At 48.4% G+C, this 22,108-nt stretch overlaps 1 protein-coding gene across 14 annotated transcripts in view; it reads right to left on the bottom strand.

Annotated features, from left to right (window-relative positions):
* LOC137427628 (uncharacterized) overlaps positions 1 to 22,108 on the bottom strand; it is a 96,000-nt gene that overhangs the window by 72,458 nt on the left and 1,434 nt on the right. For 5 of the 14 annotated variants that reach the window (XR_013623465.1, XM_078777956.1, XM_078777955.1 and 2 more), the window contains exon 2: positions 2,741 to 2,903. The exons of the other annotated variants lie outside the window; for them this stretch is intronic. The gene's annotated coding sequence lies outside the window, so the exon portion shown is untranslated. The remainder of the gene's footprint in view (positions 1 to 2,740; positions 2,904 to 22,108) is intronic. 14 annotated transcript variants of the gene reach the window in all.

The following is a 22,108-nucleotide window of genomic DNA, read 5'->3' as shown; positions in this document are numbered from 1 at the left end:
AAGAGTCAGAATTAATGGAAACGAGTCCTTAACTGACATAGACTAAGAATAACTAGCAAGATGTCCTATAGTTGTCTACGTGAGATGCGGTGGACCTGGATGCGACATTTAATGGGGGAAATAGGGGGAGGTCGGGTCTACAGAGTGTTGTTTACAGAAAATGGGACTAGGGAATGGGGGATTGGGGATAGTTGGGAAGTATTGAGGAAATAGGGGAATATTTACAAGCGGATATGGATGGATGCAAATCCCATATCCGCAACAATATGTTGTAATGACCTAGGGCAGCCCCCATGTGGAACCAATGGCAATGCTCAGGGTGTTTGTTTTGGCCTGGGAAGTGACTGATCCCACCAAAAAGACCTCAGGCCATTTAGAATTAAGATCGTAGATAACCACAAGGTAGCGCTGGTGGTGGGGTATGCCATAGTTTTCCCCACAGATTTCCATCTGCAGATGCTCCCAGAGTTCAGCTCCCAGAGCTCCTCCTTGATTCTGGCTAATGGTGTGAGCTCATCAGGCACCTATTTAGGGAAGCCACTTGTGATGTAGGAGCGCAGAGTGCAGAAGAGGGGGTCCTCCGCTGACGCCTGCTAGAGTTCGGGAAGAGAAATGACAGAGAAGGGTGTGCAGAATCTGGATTAAATTGTCTTTCATATCCATAATCCATGCTCAAATCGTCATGCTGGTCGGCAGGTTCGGGTGCGACGATATCTCTGGAGAGCAGATCCACCACCGCATTGTCCCGGCCCAGGGTGAAGTGAAGCTTGAAATTACACTGTTGTAGGCGATCTCTCCATCTGTACAGTCACATCGGTCTGTTTCCCATGCCCGAGGTGGACATTCAAGGCTGTAAGAGCCTGGTGATCCGTGCAAAGTGTAAAAGCCTGCCCATATAAGTACATGTGCCAGCATAGGCATGTCCAGATGTAAGATCGTGTTTCATGCTCCCCCACCTAGTATTTCTGTTAGGTTGGGCTCAATGCCCGATAGGCGAAAGCGATGGGCATATCTGTCCCGTTCTGAAATTGCGAGAGGATGGCCCCCAACACTGTGGCAGAGGCATCACAGGTGACCAAGATAGGGCTGACGAGGTCTAAATGTGACAGGACGGTGCTGTGGTAAACTAACACTTCAGCTGGCTATGCACACATAGGTGTGAATGTGGGTGCCATGATAGGTACACATAGGTGGGGTGAGGGTGCCATGATAGGTACACATGTTGATAGGGTGTGGGTGCCATGATAGTTCCATGCATTGGTGGGGGTGTGGTTGCTATGATACAGTTCAGCCCGAACCCTAACCCTAACCTAACCCTAACTCTAACCCTTCCTAACCCTAACCCTAACAACCCTAACCCTCTAGCACAGCACGGCCTCTTTGCAGACCGCAGTCCAGACCCAGGGAGTCTTTTTCTTCAGCAGCTGACGCAGGGGTGGCCATGGCTCAGTTCTGCGGCAAGAAGCGGAGATAGTACACTGTCATGCCCAGAAAGGAGGCAAGCTTTGGGGAGGATGTAAGCTCTGGAACGAGGTGGATCGCCTCTGAATTGGATTGTAATAGAGGGATGCCTTTGGCCAACAGATGAAACCCCATAAGCTCGATCTCTCGCACGGCAAAGACGCACTTCCCAGAGTGGAAAGTTTACCCAGAGTGGCATACATGTGGGAACTATAGCACGGATACAGAGATTCTACACATGCACAGATTGTCTTTTCCATGATCAATGGTTGGACTAAAGGGATGGATGGATGAGGGGATGGCCAATTAGCGCCCACTTGTTCTGCTGTTAATGAGGTCTGAAGAAGGTGGGCGAAGCAACCCACCACTATCGTCCCTCGCGCTGTTCTTCTCATGGTGTCAGTCACTGTCAGGCCTCTGTTGTGTTGGTAGATGACGTGGTGATAGAGGAGTAATGCGGGTGAGCTGTGTGTGGTTGAGGCGAGGTCCTGGTTATTACCTTGCGCTCACGAAGCAAAAAGCAGGGTTAAGCAATCGGTTGCGTATGTGTGCCGTATGCCGTATGTGTGCAGTATGTGTACCGTGTCTGCATTTTAAAATATCATTTTCTCGGCAACCGTTGGTCCGATTGACATGAAATTTTTACCGTAGGAGCACCTCTGCCTGTAGATTTTTTTGCTGATAATTATGACATCATAGGTCACGTGGTATGGACGCCATCGTGGAAAAACATTATACCTCTATATCTCCCAAACTGCTTAATGGAAAAAATTGAAACATGGCTCATTGTCAAGTACACCGCATGGGGAATAAGATATTGTTGCGGATCTGTCGCCGGCCTTCTCCCCTTATCAAGGGGGGATTGATCCCCTTGTCCTTACTGACCTGGCGCGACCCGAGACCTATTACGTCCCTTCCGGACAGCGCAAAATAGGGTTTCGGGACCAAATTCTCGCTCGTACCTAAGTACTCGCGCTGCCCTGGAAGCGAGGAAACAAGCCTCGCACGAACCACGTGTGATGGTAATATGCCGAGCGGTTTGCGTACATGTGACCCGCGCCGTTATAACTAATGGAACCTGAATGGAGCGATCTTATTCGTGCCACGCTTAGTCAATTGGAGAAATCACGGGAACGATCGAATTCAGAAGAAAAGGAAGAACAAATAGATTTAATGAGTATTGCACGTATTTACAGTTCAGGACGAAGAGACACAGGGAAATCCTTATACAGTCTTATTCTTAATACCCAAAGAAAACGGGCCCATCTGGCACACTCACACGGGGATTGCAGATGGGCAGGATGATGTTCAGGCCAAACGCGCCGGCTTGGTCGTCCAGGAACGGCCCCGTCCGGCTCTCCTCGGTCACAGCACGTCCCGCGATGATGGAGGTAGGCGAAGACAAGGCCACGCCGCGCGTCTCTCAAGCAAGGGTGATATATCTGGGCGAACGGCAGGGACGGCTTTTATGGCAAAGGGCGGTTACGCAGCTTCGTTCACTCGCTTGGCTGAACCGCGCAAGTTGGTTATAAACACCCTGGCTGCGCCCACATATCTCAAGCGATCGTCAAGTTGCGTATGTGTGCAACTTGTCTGTTTGCCGTGTCGCGAACGATTTGAAATCGAAGTTAAGTGATTGTTCCCATTTGTATTTTCGTTAAAACTGTATTTATTTATGGTGTTGTACGTATATTGTGTCCCGACGAAGATTTTTCGGTGCAAATCTTTCATACCTGTATTGAAAATCGTGTTAATTCGTGTCGTGTCTTGAGGCCTTGTACAGTGTACACTGTACAACCTTGAGGCTTTGTTTTTCTCTCAGTGGTCCGCCGTTTGTGATCCAATAACTTTCGTTCTCTGTATTCCCAGTCTTTTCACCCATAGCCTACTTCCTTGTGTAAATCTCAACTCAAAAAAAAAACATTTCCTTCTCTGTTCTCATTCGTTTATTCATTCTTATTCGTTCGTTCGTTCTTCGACCACGTGTTTCTCCCCCATTTCCCCAGATAGTTTTCACTGTTATTAACCTTCAATGTTTACACTTTCCCCTCAAGTTATGTATTCCGTCATATTTTATAACACCTTTTTCTTCTTCTTTAAAAGGCTGCTTTCGACTTGCTCACCAAATCAATTCATCCCCCAAAAAATATCCATCTCCTATAGTGCCTTTTTTCTACATTCCCTAAACTCTCCTGCACTCCATCCTCCATCCAGCGTCCTTAAACGTATTTTTAACTCGAAGGTCACAAGAAACTCATTTTGCAATAAATGTTCGTTTCCCATAAATCGTACACTTTCTAAAATCCAATCTCACCCCTCCCCTCCAAATCTTCCCCATAACCCCTCCCCTCCAAATCTTCCCCATCACCCCTCCCCTCCAAATCTTCCCCATCACCCATCCCTTTCAAATCTCCCCCCTTGCCCCCTCCCTCCTAAACTACCCCCTCACCCCTCCCCGCCAAGACGCCCCCTCGCCCCTCCCCTCCTAGAATCCTGCCTCACCCCTCCCCTCCAAATCTCCCCCATATCCCATCCCTTTCAAATCCCTCCCCTTGTCCCTTCCCTCCCAAACTCCCCCCTCACCCCTCCCCTTCAAATCTCCCCACCCTCATTGCTTCTCAATTTCCCCCCTCTCACTCCCCCTCCTCAAAGCGTCCTCCCCGCTTCTTCCCCCTTCCAACTCTCACCTCCATCTCCCCCAACCTTCTGCCTCGCTCTTCCCCCTCCTCAAATAACACCTCATTGTGCCTCACCCAATCACCATCAAACCTTTTGTCCGCCCCATCCTTCCCTTTCTCCGAGCTATTCTGAAATCTCTGACACACCTTCAACAGCTCTCCCTACCTCTTCCACCTCTTCCACATCTTACCCTACCTCTCCTCCCCCCTGTTCTGTATCTGATGCTCCCCCTTCCTCTTCATTAACGGTATGGACCTCAAACATCCGGGGCCTTCGCTCAAACCTGACTGATCTCTCCATACAGGTTGCTTCTGACAATCCAGACTTGATCTGCTTAACAGAGACTTTCCTCCTTCAAGATGTCTCTGATTCCTTAATATCTCTTCCTGGTTACTCCCTCCTCCGGTATGATAGACCTGAGCCTCGGCCTGGTGGTGGGGTGGCTATCTTTGTCAAAAACTCTCTTCCTCACTCTCCTTGCACTGCTCTCTTTCCTCCTCACCCGCAGGAGTACCTCTGGTTACGGCTTCCTCTCCGCTCCCACCTTTTGTTCATATGTGTTCTGTACCGTCCCCCAAACAGTGATGACTCCATCTACATTTCAATGTCTGACAACATGGACCAACTTCTATCCACTCATCCCAACTCTCTCTTCCTCATATGTGGTGACTTCAACTGTCATCATGCCACCTGGTTGGGTGTGGGTTCCTCTCTCACTAGTCATGGCACCTCAGCAAAGGACTTCTGTGACTCACTGGGATTGACACAATCTGTCAATTTCCCGACCCGGATCTCAGCCAATGGAGTATCTTCTCTTCTAGACTTGGTTATGACAAACTTCCCTGCTAATGTCTGCTGCTCTTCTTCTGCTCCAATCGGTTCTTCTGATCATGTGCTTGTCAAAGTGGACATCTCTCTGGCCATTCTCAGAGAGCCTCCTCAGCGTCGACGAGTCTGGCATTTCACTCAGGCCGACTGGGACGGTCTTCAAGCAGCCATCAATCGTCTGGATTGGTCTCCCATCTCCACTGCCTCTGACATCAATTCTTCCTGGGAATTCTTCCAAAACAAACTGATCTCTCTCATGCACAGATTTATCCCATCTCGCCTTCAATTGTCTTACCCTTCCTCCCGTCCATGGTACACTGAATCTTGTGGTGAGGCAGTTGCCCTGAAACAACTTGCCTTTGCCTCTTGGAAGGCTAATCCAACTGAAGGAAATCTCAGTTCCTTCCACCAAGCTCGGAACAAGTGTGTGTCTACCCTCAGGAGTGCCAGGAAGCACTATCTCTCCTCACTCAAGAATGAACTCTCAAACCTGTCTCCTTCCTCCAAATCCTGGTGGCGTCTGGTCAAATCCGTTTCTGGTGTTTGTTCCCCCTCCATCCCCTCCCTTACCTCAAATGGCCACACAGTTGACATCGCACGTGACAAAGCCAAATGCCTCAACTCTGTGTTCGCCTCGAAATCCTTAGTCCCAAACCCATCTCTCTCTGTTCCCACCTTTCCCAGTCGAACCCAACTGCTCCTGGACTCTGTGTCCTTCTCTCCTGACAAGGTGGAGGAGTTTTTGTCAAACCTCGACTCTGATTCTGCAACTGGACCAGACGGCATCAGCCCACGGGTCTTAAAATCCTGCTCTGCCGCTCTATCTCACCCTCTCTCTGTTCTTTTCACCCTATCTTTTGCTCAAGGTCATCTGCCAGCATCCTGGAAATCAGCTAACATTACCGCTTTACACAAAAAAGGTGCAAAAACAGATCCTTGCAACTACAGACCAATCAGCCTGCTCCCAATTATCAGCAAAGTCATGGAATCCATCATTGCTTCGGATATGAAATCTTTCCTCTTCTCCAATGGCTTGATCTCTGATCATCAATTTGGTTTCAGACCAGGTCACTCTACTCTGGACATGCTGCTTCTGCTGTCTCAACAATGGATGGAGGTCCTCAATGCCAAACAGGAAATCAGAGCTGTCTCCCTTGACATATCAAGGGCCTTTGATACGGTCTGGCACCCAGCTCTGCTCACCAAACTCTCCTCCTATGGTATCCATGGAAATCTCCATGCATGGCTTGCGGACTTCCTCTCTGGTCATAGTCAACGTGTGGCCCTGAATGGATTTCTCTCATCTCCCCTTCCTGTTCAGGCTGGAGTTCCCCAAGGAAGTGTGCTGGGCCCTGTGCTTTTTCTGGTCTTTATCAATGATCTCTCTGACTCTCTGGAAAATCCTCTCTATCTCTTTGCTGATGACTCCACTCTCTGCCGCTCCATTCCTCTTCCCTCAGATCGGCAGTCTGCAGCCTCCTCACTCTCTGAAGACCTGGACAAAATCACAGACTGGTCAAACAAGTGGAACATGTCTTTCAATCCTGCCAAATCTCACTCTCTTACTATGTCTCTCCGAAAAGATCGACTGGACAACCCTCCCATCTACTTTCTCAACAATCCTCTCCAAGAAGTTCTGTCACTCAAGCTTTTGGGTCTCACTATCTGCCATGATCTTTCTTGGGAAAACCACATTTCCAAGCTGGCCTCCAAAGCCAGTCGCCGACTGGGCATCCTCCGTCGTGCGAAGTCCTTCCTCGGCACACCTGAGCTCCTCACCACTTACAAGGCTTTCATCCGCAGCTCAATGGAATACTGTTCTCCCCTATGGGCTGGTGCTCCTGCCTCACACCTGGCTCGGCTTCACGCTGTTGAATCCAAAGCTTTCAAAATCATTGGAATCTCCCGCGATGAAGCTATCTCTGAGGGCCTTTCACTCACTCACCGCAGGCAGGTAGGTGGTCTTTCTGTCTTCTACCGACTCCTCTCCGGCCTTGCTCCCCCAGCTCTCTCTGTGCTCTGTCCCCCAAATATTCCTACAGGTCGCACAAGATCTGCCAGCAACCCTCTGATGGTTAAACTGCCGAAATCTCGGCTCTCTGCTCACCTTCACTCTTTCATTCCTCTTTTCTCCCGCCTGTGGAACAAACTCCCACACTCCCTTCAATCCCTCTCCTCCCTCCAGGTCTTTAAAACAGCTGTTCACCACCATCTCTTATCTTCCCCCATCCATAACCTTGATCTTTTCTACCCCCACTAATTCACCCCAGATCCACCTTGTTTGAAATTCCAACTTATTTCCTGGAAATCCTGGCAGTGTCCATATGTTTATACCTCTCCCACCCCCCCCCCCCTTCACATGCCTCCCCCCCTTCACATGCCTCCCCCCCTTCACATGCCTCCCCCCCAAAGCCCTCTCCCTCCCACAGATCTCTCGATGTCTCCATGTCTCTCGGTCCCTGCTCTCAAATGTTGTGTTTGTGTCCTTCCCCCTCTCTCCCCATCTTGTCTACCGCTCCCGATGTTATTTGTTTTATGTGTCTGTTTGTCTTTCTGTGTGATTAACGTTCGCTCTTTCACGAGCCTCGATCTTGTATACAAAAAAAAAAAAAAAAAAAATCTCTCCCGGGCTACTCCCTCCTCCGGTATGATAGACCTGAGCCTCGTCCTGGAGGCGGGGTTGCTATCTTTATCAAAAACTCTTCCTCACTCGCCGTGCACTGCACTCTCTCCACCTCACCCCCAGGAATACCTCTGGCTACGGCTTCCCCTTCGCTCCCACCTCTTGTTCATATGTGTGTTGTACCGTCCACCAAACAGTGATGACTCCACCTACATCTCGCTGTCTGATAATATGGACCAACTTCTATCTACTCATCCCAACTCTCTCTTCCTCATATGTGGTGATTTCAACTGTCATCATGCCAGTTGGCTGGGTGTGGGTACCTCTCTCACCAGCCATGGCTCCTCAGCAAAGGACTTTTGCGACTCACTGGGACTGACACAATCTGTCAATTTCCCGACCCGGATCTCAGTCAACGGAACATCTTCTCTTCTGGACTTGGTTATGACTAACTTCCCTGAAAATGTCTGCTGCTCTTCTTCTGCTCCAATCGGATCATCTGATCATGTCCTTGTTAAAGTGGACATCTCTCTGACCATCCTCAGGGAGCCTGCTCAGCGTCGACGAGTCTGGCATTTCACTCAGGCCAACTGGCACGGTCTTCAAGCAGCCATCAATCATCTGGACTGGTCTCCCATCTCTACCACCTCTGACATCAACTCATCCTGGGAATTCTTCCAAAGTAAATTGCTCTCTCTCATGCACAGATTTATCCCATCTCGTCTTCAGTTGTCATACCCTTCCTCCCGTCCATGGTAAACGGAATCTTGTGGTGAGGCTGTTGCCCAGAAACAACTTGCCTTCGTCTCCTGGAAAGCAAATCCAACGGAAGGAAATCTCATTTCCTTTCACAAAGCCCGAAACAAGTGTGTGTCCACCCTCAGGAGAGCCAGGAAACAATATCTCTCCGTTCTCAAGACCGAACTCTCGTATCTGTCTCCCTCTTCCAAATCCTGGTGGCGTCTGGACAAATCCGTTTCTGGTGTTTGTTCCCCCTCCATCCCCTCCCTTACCTCAAACGGCTACACAGCTGACTCCGCACGTGAAAAAGCTGAATGCCTCAACTCTGTGTTTGCCTCTAAATCTTGTGTCCCAAACCCATCCCTCTCTGTACCCACCATACCCAGTCGTACCCTGCTGCTCCTGGACTCCGTGTCCTTTCCTCCTGACAAGGTGGAAAAGTTTCTGTCAACCCTCGACTCTGATTCTGCAACTGGACCCGACGGCATCAGCCCACGGGTCCTAAAATCCTGCTGTGCTGCTCTATCTCACCCTCTCTCTGTTCTCTTCACCCTCTCTTTTGCTCAAGGTCAACTGCCATCTGCTTGGAAATCAGCCAACATCACCGCTTTGCACAAAAAAGGTGCAAAAACAGATCCTAGCACCTACAGACCAATCAGCCTTCTCCCAATTATCAGCAAAGTCATGGAATCCATCATTGCTTCGGATATGAAATCTTTCCTCTTCTCCAATGGCTTGATCTCTGATCATCAATTTGGTTTCAGACCAGGTCACTCTACTCTGGACATGCTGCTTCTGCTGTCTCAACAATGGATGGAGGTCCTCAATGCCAAACAGGAAATTAGAGCTGTCTCCCTCGACATATCACGTGCCTTCGACACGGTCTGGCACCCCGCTCTGCTCACCAAACTCTCCTCCTTTGGTATCCATGGAAATCTCCACGCATGGCTGGCGGACTTCCTCTCTAGTCGTCGTCAACGTGTGGCCCTGAATGGGTTTCTCTCATCTCCTCTTCCTGTTCAGGCTGGAGTTCCCCAAGGCAGTGTTCTGGGCCCCGTGCTTTTTCTGGTCTTCATCAATGATCTCTCTGACTCTCTTGAAAATCCTCTCTATCTCTTTGCTGATGACTCCACTCTCTGCCGCTCCATTCCTCTTCCCTCAGATCGGCAGTCTGCAGCCTCCTCACTCTCTGAAGACTTGGACAAAATCACAGACTGGTCAAACAAGTGGAACATGTCTTTCAATCCTGACAAATCTCACACTCTTACTATGACTCTCCGAAAAGATCGACTGGACAACCCTCCCATCTACTTTCTCAACAATCCTCTCCAAGAAGTTCTGTCGCTCAAGCTTTTGGGTCTCACTATCTGCCATGATCTTTCTTGGGAAAACCACATTTCCAAGCTGGCCTCCAAAGCCAGTCGCCGACTGGGCATCCTCCGTCGTGCAAAGTCCTTCCTCGGCACACCTGAGCTCCTCACCACATACAAGGCTTTCATCCGCAGCTCAATGGAATACTGTTCTCCCCTATGGGCCGGTGCTCCTGCCTCATACCTAGCTCGGCTTCACGCTGTTGAAACGAAAGCTTTCAGAATTATTGGAATCTCCCGCGATGAAGCTATCTCTGAGGGCCTTTCACTCACTCACCGCAGGCAGGTAGGTGGTCTTTCTGTCTTCTACCGACTCCTCTCCGGCCTTGCACCCCCAGCTCTCTCTGTGTTCTGTCCCCCAAATATTCCTACAGGTCGCACAAGATCTGCCAGCAACCCTCTGATGGTTAAACTGCCGAAATCTCGGCTCTCTGCTCACCTTCACTCTTTCATTCCTCTTTTCTCCCGCCTCTGGAACAAACTCCCTCACTCCCTTCAATCCCACTCCTCCCTCCAGGTCTTTAAAACAGCTGTTCACCACCATCTCTTATCTTCCCCCATTCAAAACCTTGATCTTTTCTACCCCCGCTAATTCACCCCAGATCCACCTTGTTTGAAATTCCAACTTCTTTCCTGGAAGTCCTGGCAGTGTCCATATGTTTTATACCTCTCCCACCGCCCCCTTCCCATGCCCCCCCCCCCCAAAGCCCTCGCCCTCTCTCAGATCTCTCGATGTCTCTCGGTCCCTGCTCTCAAATGTTGTGTTTGTGTCCTTCCCCCTCTCTCCCCATCTTGTCTACCGCTCCCGATGTTATATGTTTTATGTGTCGGTTTGTCTTTCTGTGTGATTAATGTTCGCTCTTTCACGAGCCTCGATCTTGTTTTCAAAAAAAAAAAAAGAAAAAAAAAAAAAAGTTCATACGGTGCGAGTGATGCAGATCCTCTTCAAGTCCTCTTTGCCGCACGTCCCCTCTGCGAGTCCTCTTGAGGGCTTTGCGCATCGGGTTATATAGCCCCGCCCCGCGAGCCTTCTGGAACTCACCAGACTCTTCTCACCACGCCCTCTGATGCAACCACCTCGGAGCCCTGATTGGCGGCTCATGCTTACCGTCATCGCCTCGCCGCTCTGCCTCGACTCCGCCCCGACCTCAACGCTGGCCCCACCCTTTTAGTCCTACCTCGTGTTAACTCGACTAGTGAGCGAGCAAAGGGCAGCAAAATGGAGTGCGCCTGTCGAGGTGGAATGGTTTGCCGAAGTAGGACCTATTCTCCTGTCTTTACACAACGCAGGATTAACATTGGAAAGGGCCTACTCTCACATATACTAAGACATAACTATACTACAAATGAGGCTACATGTTGCTTGTGTGACTATCTATGGGGGTGCAAACCTTTAACCTTTATTGACCTCACTGTACACATCTCAAAACCGTAGCAATATTGTTATGTCGGTGGGGTAGTGGCATATATAGATCCAGGTAGATCTGCATAGGTAGGTGCTCTGGCTGTCGTGATAGGGAACCTCACCTGTAATAAGTTTGTTCAGGCGGTTTGTTCGGATTAATGTGTATCTTCGTCCCCATTACGAGGAATGGGGTATGTTAAGTAGTTGTAGGGATTATGTTAATTCTCTTGTACGTCGTTTCCTCTGTGATCATCCCATTGTCCCATATGGCAATGCACATAGACACGTAGATTAGGAATCCATTCCTATTAGCGCACACATTAATTAATCCCCCTCCACCACAATAACAATGGAACTAACAGGAAGAACAGTCAGGAAGTGGCTGCGCATTGCGGACCATGGCGATGGAACATTGCTCAGGCAGGCAATAGCCACGCCTAGAAGGACTCATGATTGACTGGGGGGAGGGGCAAGTAAGAAGCAGGCCGCCGATTGGCAGAGTAGGAAGAGACGAGCTGATTGGCCACGGACCGATGGCATGAGGGAAGGAACACAAAGCGCTCGGCCAATGGGAAGGGACGGACGCAATAAGAATATTCGAGAGATCGAGACGCGAGGCAGGGATTGGAGGAAAAGAAGGCTGATGTCATGAGAAGGCCGGTAAAACCACTCGCTCGCCGGCATTTTGCTCTCTTCTTTCTGCCCTCTCATGTTGGACTGCTCCCTTGTGTTTGGCCATTCGGCTTGCCCTGGACTTTCTTATTTTCTTGCCCTCCGCCATTGCTCTCTGACCCCGGACCCTTGCTTGTTGGACGTTGGAAAGATGTTGGAGCGCTGACAATCCTCTTACCCTGCATTCACGCATGGGACCTCGCGAGCGATTGCTTGGGGACGCGAGGCTTGCCGCGCAGCGGAATACGTTGGCCCAGCAGCGCGCGAACGGGGGCGTATCGAGGCCTACTTCCCGCCAACATCGGAGCCGCGGCGGGCTTGTGCGCTTGGAGTCGATGATCCCTGACGATCCCCGACACTGCCAGACAGAGCTAAGCCGCACCACAGAACACAACGGTTTTTTGATCAATTCTTCCCCTGTGCTTGTTGTTGAAGTGAGGTGTGTGGGATCCCAACCTAGGTTGTAGTATTTATCGTCGCGTTCTTTGTTATCGGGTTCCGTTTAATCAATCTTATTTTTGTACACTTTAATTCCGTCTCGGGTTGAGTTAATTTTTGCAGGGTGAAGATGCCTGCGCCGGCCGTCCAGGTGAGTCGGTATTTTTCATTCCGTCTCGCGTATCATCCGTCAACAATTGGATAACGCCTTCATTAATGCCCGATTCCATCAGGCATTAATCGGGCGTTCTCTCGGTGTTAACTGAGAGCCAGCCACAGGACAATATGTTAATGATGATGTCATAGGTGCCTCCATTATGATGTCATAATTCGACAAGTACAACGCTTGATCTGATCAGTATGAAAAAAAAATTCCTCTGCAACTGTTAGTCCGATGAAGACGAAATTTTCAGAATATGAGCGGCTCCTCCTGTAGAATTGGTCTAATGATAATTATGACATCATTGGTCACGTGGTACAGGCGCCATCTTGGAAAAAAATCGATAAATGTTGCACCTCTATATCTCCGAAAACACTCCATTGAAAAAATTGAAACATGGCTCATTGTCAAGTACTCCCCATGGGGAACAAGATATGTTAATGATGATGTCATCGGTGCCTTCATTATGACGTCATAATTCGACAAGTAAAACACTTGATTCGATAAGTAATGAATTATTTTTTTCTTAGCAACTGTTAGTCCGATGGGCACTAAATCTTCACCATAGGAGCGCCTCCTCCCGTATAATTTTTTTAATGATAATTATGACTTCAAAGGTCACGTCGGCACCATCTTAGAAAAAAACGAAATACGTTGCACCTCTATACCGTTGCACCTCTCCGAAAACTCGACATGGAAAATAAAAGTGACATCAGTCACTGGTCTGACAGCCATATTGGATTAAAAAAACCCCTTAAAAACAGAAGAGTTGGCTTGCACCAAGTCCTTCTCCAGACTGGACAGGGTAAGTACTCGATGAATACCATCTAGTTCATTCTGTGGTGGTTTTGGTCGTGGAGCGATGAAGAGCATGTATAATGACTTATGCAATGTGAACTAAAGCAAAGTGTGAACTAGAACGGGCACTCGGTAGAGCGCATACCTTCGCCGCAGCTACTGTTCTGTACTTGCCCTTGACCTTGACCTTTGACCCGATTGCTCCCAAAATCTAATCAAATGTGTCCCGTATAATAACCAATCATCCCACCAAATTTCATGCAATTCGGTTGAATACTTTTTGAGTTATGCGAATAACATACACACACACACACACACACACAGACATACAAATCATAACTTTGAGTGAAATACGATCGAGTTAAAAATAGTCAGAATTTGAGCAAATCTGTTTCATTCGTTTGTTAATATGCCTCATCTATTGTCAAATCTGCAATTATAATTTTTTTTGAGGTTGAAATGATCGCGGGAGATCGCGTTATAGTGATGACGTCCTGGATGGACATCTTCTTCTTCAGTCGCTCATAACTTTGAGTGAAATACGATCGAGTTAAAAATAGTCAGAATTTGAGCAAATCTGTTTCATTCGTTTGTTAATATGCCTCATCTCTTGACAAATCTGCAATTATAATTTTTTTTGAGGTTGAAATGATCGCGGGAGATCGCGTTATAGTGATGACGTCCTGGATGGACATCTTCTTCTTCAGTCGCTCATAACTTTGAGTGAAATACGATCGAGTTAAAAATAGTCAGAATTTGAGCAAATCTGTTTCCCAAAATCTAATCAAATGTGTCCCGTATAATAACCAATCATCCCACCAAATTTCATGCAATTCGGTTGAATACTTTTTGAGTTATGCGATTAACATACACACACACAGACATACAAATAAATACACAGCGATCAAAACATAACCTTCCGCTTTTGCGAAGGTAATAAAAAGGTGTTCTAATAAATTGTCAGTGTGTGTACTTATTGTAACCCGATTAAACTATAACTAACACGATTGACAGTTCAGTTATGGCACGCGATTCAAATGGTGATTTGGCGGGATATGGAAATGAGGAAAGGTTCGGGAATCATGACGGTGGAGTTGTCATGTGCCTATGTGTGCATGTGTACTTACTCGGAAAGAAGGGGAGGAAAAAGGGGGAAACCTCTTTAATCCCTCACAAACGCATATTGCCCCAATCAACCCACTAGACTAGACAAAGGGGAAGGAACTATTCTGGATTTGTACTATGGCAATAACTAACTAGGGAACCTGTATGTTGTATGCGCTTCCTGGGAGGTGGCGGGTTGGGGAGGTGGGGATGGGAAGGCAGGGGTAGTGGGGTTGGGGGAGCTAGGTGGGTGGAGGGGGCAGAGAGTGTGGGGTGAACCGTCATAGTACATTTTGCACACATTTACCTCAGAAATGTAGATAGATGAAATTACAAATTTACCGCCTCAAAAAAACCCAGAAGAGTTGGCTCGCACCAAGTCCTTCTCAAGACTGCGCAGGGTAAGTATTCTATGAATACCATCAAGTACCACTCATTCGCGAAGCAAAAACGGGGTTAAGCAATCGGTGCGACCCATACCCTTGACATATACCCTTGACCCATACCCTTGACAATCTTCTCCATTTTGCCCTATTTTCTGCATCTCTCCTTGTTAACCCCCTTGCCCGCATTTCTTCTTCCACCGTCTTTAGCCAAGTCTTTCTCGGTCTTCCCCGTCCTCTACTTCCTTCTACATTAATTTCCATCAATCTTCTCAGTCACTTTCATCCTTCCTCAACACATGACCAAACCATCTCAACCTGTTGCTCTTCACAGCATCAATCACAGGCAATATTCCCATCATCTTTCGCAATTCATCATTTGTCTTCCTCTCTCAACGATACTCCGCACATCCATCGAACCATTCGCATTTCCACCCTATCCAGCCTTCGTTGCTGCTCTACGTTCATTACCCATGTCTCGCTCCCATAAATCATAACACTTCTCACACATGCAGCATACACCTTTCCCTTCAGCTTCAACGACACTCCCCTCATCATCAGCACGCCACTCAGTTCCCGAAACTTCTTCCATGCACATCTCACTCGAGCAACCGTTGCCGAGTCTGATCCACCTTCTCCATTCAGCATGTCTCCGAGGTAGCAAAATGTTTTCACACCTTCCAACTTCACGCAGTCTCCAAGATCCAACTCAACATTTCCTCCATCTGCAGCTCCCTCTGTGCACACCTTACATTTGAATGTAGCTGCCGCACTGGTTAATGACCCTCTCAGACCACTACATTTTTGATGAACCCACTCAGCGCACATTGTACATTGAATGGAGTTCACTCCGACACCCTTCCTGCACACAGCACAGGGCCACTTCCCAGTTCTTTCCACCTCACCACATGCTTTACCACTTGCCATCACCTTCGTCTTTCCGATATTCACCTTCAGACCTTTTGTCTCCATACATTCCTTCCACTTGTTCATCTTTTCCTTCAGTCCATCCATACTTTCCGCAATCAACACCAGATCATCTGCGTACAACAACTTCCACGGTAAACCCTCCTTTACGTTCTGAGCCAGCACCTCCATCACAGCTACAAATAGTAGTGGACTTAGTACCGACCCCTGATGCACTCCCACCTTCACCTCAAACTCACCACTGTTCCCGTCCTTCGTCCTTACAGCTGTGCGCGCTCTTTTGTACATTGCCATCACTACTCTGATCAACCATTCCTCCACTCCGAACTTCCTCAATGCCCATGTCAATACTTTGCGTGGAACCCTATCGAATGCTCATGCACACATAGGCACTCCAATCTTCCTGGCATAAATCCAGATCAACAAACCCAAAAAACAACTTCTTCCTCTTCTCCATGTACTGCTCCAGCAACTGCCTCACAATGAAAAGTGCGTCTGTCATTCCTCTTCCTGGCATAAATCCAAACTGCATTTCGTCGATCTTCACTTTCTTCCTTATCCTCCTCTCCAACACCCTTTCCAATACCTTCATTCCATGCTCCAATAACGTTATCGCTCGGTATGAGCCACACTCCAGAGGGTCACCTTTTCCCTTGTATAGAGGGACGAGGGTACTCAGTTCCCAATTCACTGGAATGCGGCCTTCTTTCACCACCAGATTACAGATATCAGTCATTCTCTTCACACCCCAACTTCCCGCTGGCTTCAACATATCTCCCACAACTCCCGTCGGCCCTCCCGCTTTTCCACTCTTCATCGCTTTTATTGCTTCCTCAACTTCCTTCTCAGTTATCTTCTCTGCCGGTCCTAAAACTGGGTTACTCTCTATGTTGCCATCCCATTCATTCTCTGTATTCAACAGCATTTCCATATATCTTTTCCATCTTCCTATAATTCCATCTGGGTCGACAACGATTTGTCCCACTTCATCCTTCAAGCAACTTACCCCCACCACTTCACACCTCTCTTTCGCTATGTGCTTTGCAATCCTGAATACTGCTTTCTGACCCTCTTCCGAATCCAAGCGTTCTCCGAACATTTTCCTACATGCCTCCTGCGCCTTTGCTATCTCTTTCTTTGCAGCCTTCCTGGCTGCCTTATAACTTTCATGCTCTGCCGTTTCTGATCCCGTACCCTTCGCCTTCTGCCACTCCTTGAACTTCTTCCTCTTCTCGTCAATCCTCTTTCCAACTTCATCATCCCACCACCATGTTTCTGAGTGCCTCGGTGGTCCTTTTGTCCATCCACATACCTCACCAACGGCTCCCAACAGACTAGCTTTCATTGACATCCAACCACTTTCAAGCTCAACCACATCATCCTCTACCCTACTCAGCCTCTCTTTTAATGCCTCCCTTACTGTCACCTCTTTCAACCTCCACACCTTCATTCTCGGTTGGTACTTCACCCGCCGAGCTCTCCTCGCACCTTTCACCCTTAATAATAATAATAATAATTCATTTATTTTGTATAGCGCTTTTCCAGAAGCCCAAAGGCGCTTTGACAGAGTGGCAAACATAATGCATAACAATACATGAAAACAACAATTGCAAAAAGACAAGAATCAATAGGGAAATATTTAAAGCAAAAGGAGGGAGAAGGAGAAGAGATAGTCAGGGGTTAAATGCTGTGGGTTGAATGTTGAATGCAGTGTTGAACAGGTGGGTCTTTAGTGATGTTTTGAATGTGGTGAGTGAGGAGGAGTCTCTGATGGTGTGAGGTAGTGAGTTCCAGAGGGTGGGAGCAGCGATGGAGAAGGCCCTGTCCCCCCAGGATCTGAATTTGGTCCGGATGGAGGGGGTCAGGAGGTTGGTACCAGCAGAGCGGAGGTTGCGGGTGGGAGTGTGTCTGGAGAGGAGGTCAGCCAGGTAGGATGGGGCCAGGTTATGGAGGGCTTTGTATGTCAAGAGGAGGATTTTGTACTGGATTCTCTGGGGGATGGGGAGCCAGTGAAGCTTGTAAAGGACGGGGGTGATGTGGTCACGGGTCCGGGAATGGGTGAGTAGACGGGCAGCGGAGTTCTGAATGTATTGGAGTTTATTGGTGATTTTTGAGGGTGAACCATAGAGGAGGCTATTGCAGTAGTCCAGATGGGAGGTGATGAAGGCGTGGATGAGGGTTTCTGCAGCCGTGGAGGAGAGGGATGAGCGGAGACGGGCAATGTTTTTCAGGTGAAAGAAGGCTGACTTTGTGATCTGTTTAGTGTATTTGTCGAAGGAAAGGGTTTGGTCAAAGATGACGCCAAGATTCCGGATGTGAGGGGAGGTGGATACTGGGATACCGTCGATGTTGAGGGCAAAGTTATGGGTGGATTTTGTGAGCGTTTTTGGGCCAATGATGATTATTTCAGATTTATCACAGTTAAGCTTGAGGAAGTTGATTTGAAGCCAGGATTTTATTTCAGTGATGCAGTTTGTCAGGATAGAGTGGGTGTCGGTGGAGACGGACTTGGTGGAGATGAAAAGCTGGATGTCATCGGCGAAGCAGTGGAATTGGAGACCATGACGGCGGATTAAGTGACCGAGCGGGGACAGGTAAAGGATGAAGAGGAGGGGGCCAAGAACTGAACCTTGGGGGACACCTTGGGGGAGGGGAGCAGTGGGGGATTTGCAGTTATTGATGGAGATGAACTGGCATCTGTCAGAGAGGTATGATTTAATCCAAGAGAGGGCAGTGCCGGTAACGTTAAAGGTGGATTCAAGTCGGGTGAGGAGGATAGTGTGATCGATGGTGTCAAAGGCAGCGCTGAGGTCGAGGAGGACGAGAATGTTGAGGTTGCCAGCGTCAGAGGAGAGGAGAAGGTCATTGGTGATTTTGAGGAGAGCAGTTTCAGTACTGTGGTTGGACCGGAATCCGGATTGGAATGTTTCATACAGGTTATTGGCAGAGAGATGATGTTTGAGTTGAGTGGCTACAGCGCGTTCCAAAACTTTTGACAGAAAGGGTAGGTTGGAGATGGGTCTGAAGTTGTTTAGGGTGTCAGGGTTTTGACCAGGTTTTTTTAGAATGGGGGTAACAGCAGCAATTTTGAGGGAAGGTGGGACGATGCCTGTAGACAGGGAGGAGTTTATTGTTGCAATGATAAGTGGAGAGAGAGCAGGGAGGGAGGCTTTGACAAAGCTGGAGGGGATGGGGTCAAGAGTGCAGGTGGTCGCAGTCGCACCCTTATGTCGCAGACAACCAAGTGGTGCTGTGAAACAGCCTCCTCCCCCGGGATCACCTTTGTGTCCCGGAGGTGCCCCCTATCTCGCCTACGCACCCATCAGGTAGTCAACGGTTGTCGTCGACCCACCTGACGTGTATGTAACAAGCTTATTATCCTCTTTCTGGAACTGAGTATTACAAATCAACAAATCAGCTCCATCAGCAAACTCCAAAATCCTTTCACCTTCTCCATTTCTCACACCATATCCGTAACCCCCATGAACTCCCTCAAAACCATCCATACTCCTTCCCACATATCCATTCAGGTCTCCTCCCACCACAACAACTTCCTCATCCTTCACGTTTTCCATCAGCTTCTCCATCGCACACCAGAACTTGTCCTTCTCTTCATCGCTTCGACCAACCTGCGGAGCATATCCCGAGATGACGTTCACCAAGAGCTTTCCAATCATCATTTTCACCATCATCAACCTATCACTCACTCTAGTCACACTCACCACACTGTCTACACTCTACAAACTCCTCAGAAAACAGGACACCAACACCATTCACGCCCTCCGGGCACCCTTGCCACACAAACTTGTATTTCTGTCCCTGCCTACCCTTCACCATTCTCACACCACTTCCCTTCCATCTCGTCTCTTGCACACAACATATGTCCACTCTTCTTCTGACCAATACTTCCACCACTTCTCCTGATCTCCCTGTCATTGTCCCTACATTCCATGTCCCAAACCTCAGAAACCGATCTCCACTTCGGGCTGCACCCTGCCCATATGTACGAGGTGTGTTCAAAAAGTATGCGACCTTAATTTGTCGTGCGTAAACAAATGAAGCTAGGGAGGCGTTGATTGGTGCACGTATGTAGGCGATCCTAATGCGCACGCGTGAATTTTTTCCCACCTGCAGAAGCTGTCATTCGACGGCAGACCGCCGATGAGTGAGGAAGTGTAAGTGAGCGCCGTCGGATTTTCGTTTTTGACAAAATGACGGAAAAACTTGAACAACGCTACTGCATCAAATTTTGTGTAAAGCTTGGCGATTCCCAAATGGAAACGATCCGCAAGATTCAACAGGCCTTCGGGGACGAAGCAATGAGCACCACACAGATAAAGGAGTGGTACAACCGCTTCAAAGATGGCCGCACATCAGTGGAGAGTGAAGCACGTTCGGGTAGGCCCTCAACATCCCGAAATGAGATCGTCATTGACCAATTGAGGACCCTGGTGATGCAGGATCGTCGAATCACGATCAGAGAACTTGCAGACGAGGTGGGCGTCAGCATTGGATCCGTTCATTCCATTATGAAGGAGGATTTGGGCTTCAGGAGAATCTCAGCGAAGTTCGTACCAAAGCTGCTAACGATTGAGCAGAAGCAACTCCGTTTGGAGATCGCACAGGACATGCTGGAGACTGTGAACAGCGATCCCAGCTTCCTCAACACAGTGATCACTGGCGATGAGTCCTGGGTTTATGGGTATGACCCAGAAACCAAGTTGCAGTCATCACAATGGAAGCATCCAACATCCCCGAGGCCAAAAAAAGCAAGGCAGGTCCGCAGCAATGTCAAAGTCATGCTGACCGTCTTCTTCGACTCCAGTGGCGTGGTTCATCACGTGTACGCACCACACGGCACAACCATCACCAAGGAGTATTACCAAGAGGTTCTGCGTCGCCTTCGTGACGCTGTGCGACGCAAACGGCCGGACCTGTGGGCAGCGGGCAATTGGCAGCTCCATCACGATAACGCACCCGCCCATTCTTCACATTTGATACAGAGTTTCTTGACCAAACACAACACACCTGTGCTTCGTCAGGCTCCCTACTCTCCCGACATGGCTCCGTGTGACTTCTGGCTTTTCTCCAAGCTGAAAATGCCCCTGAAAGGGACCAGATTTCAGTCCAGAGAAGACATCATGCGGAATGCGACGGACCAGCTGCGCGCCATCCCAAAAGAGGCGTTCCAGCGCTGCTTCCGACAGTGGCAGAACCGTTGGGAGAAGTGTGTGGCAGCCCAAGGGGACGACTTTGAAGGAGATTAGTGTAAGTTTGTTGTATCTGGATACGAGTATTTTTTATGAACAAAGGTCGGATACTTTTTGAACACACCTCGTAGTTGTAATTGTCATGGTTCTCTTTTTGAGGCAATGTTTTTATGGCCGGATGCCCTTCCTGACGCCAACCCTCTTAGTCGTCTCTTACGACACGCAGGGATACGGTGTACCTATTCTGACCAGGGTACACACTGGGAAACGTTTAAAACATGGAAATTCTGGGGGGCGGGGGGGGGGTGGGGCGGCGTCAGCATCACGGCTGCGGTTTAAACATATTCCAACAATATCCAAACAGAACCATGAAAACCATGAAAAACAATCTGGGAAAAGTCTCCAAGCGAGAACGTGGATTTGAGAAAGAAGAAGCAGACCGAAGAAGCAGAAAGAAGAAGCCACAGAGGCGGAAGAAAACGAGATACAGGGGGTGGGGCACAAGTCGAGACGAGGAGGAGAGCGAACAAGCACGTGTCCGGGAGGAGAGAAAGAATCAATATAGAATTCTTTGTCTATCCGTTTGTTCTGTTTTTAAAAACGCCGGACAAAGGGTAAGATGCCTGCGAGAGGCAGGGGGGAGAAAAGAAAATCAAAGAAACAAGCAAATACTGTGAAGGAAAGAACTTACACTCACAAAACACCGACGGGGGGAAGGGAGCCCAGAAAGACTAGGCCGCGCACGACGCGCGAATAAGAAACGACCAATCACACACAAATCCGCAACAACCACAAAACCAAAACTAAACAGAAACACACAACAACACACACACAACAAAACAACCAGCGGATACCCGACAAAGACACGAATGGGAAAACACTCAAACTTCGATGCCATGGAGAGCTCGAAGCAAGCCTCGTCGCCCGAGGGACCGGAAGTCTTTTTCTCGCATATTGCGCATATCTCGCACATTGCGCAATCGTGCATATTGAGCGTACATCAAAAACTGTTCAACAGAGGAAAGTTAAACTTTACCACATGTTACATGATCACTTGATATAGCACATATTGAGTGTACATCAAAAACTGTTCAACAGAGGAAATTGAAACTTTACCACATGTTACATGACCACTTGATATAGCACATATTGAGCGTACATCGAAAACTGTTCAACAGAGGAAATTGAAACCTCAGCACATGCTACATGACCACTTGATATAGCGCATACTTAGCGGACATCAAAAACTGTTCAACAGAGGAAATTGAAACTTTACCACATGTTACATGACCACTTGATATAGCACATA

The sequence above is a fragment of the Myxine glutinosa genome, chromosome 5 (assembly GCF_964187855.1).
Source record: "Myxine glutinosa chromosome 5, kmMyxGlut1.1, whole genome shotgun sequence".
Classification (NCBI taxonomy): domain Eukaryota; kingdom Metazoa; phylum Chordata; class Myxini; order Myxiniformes; family Myxinidae; genus Myxine; species Myxine glutinosa.
This window is presented reverse-complemented; position numbering and strand designations above follow the sequence as displayed.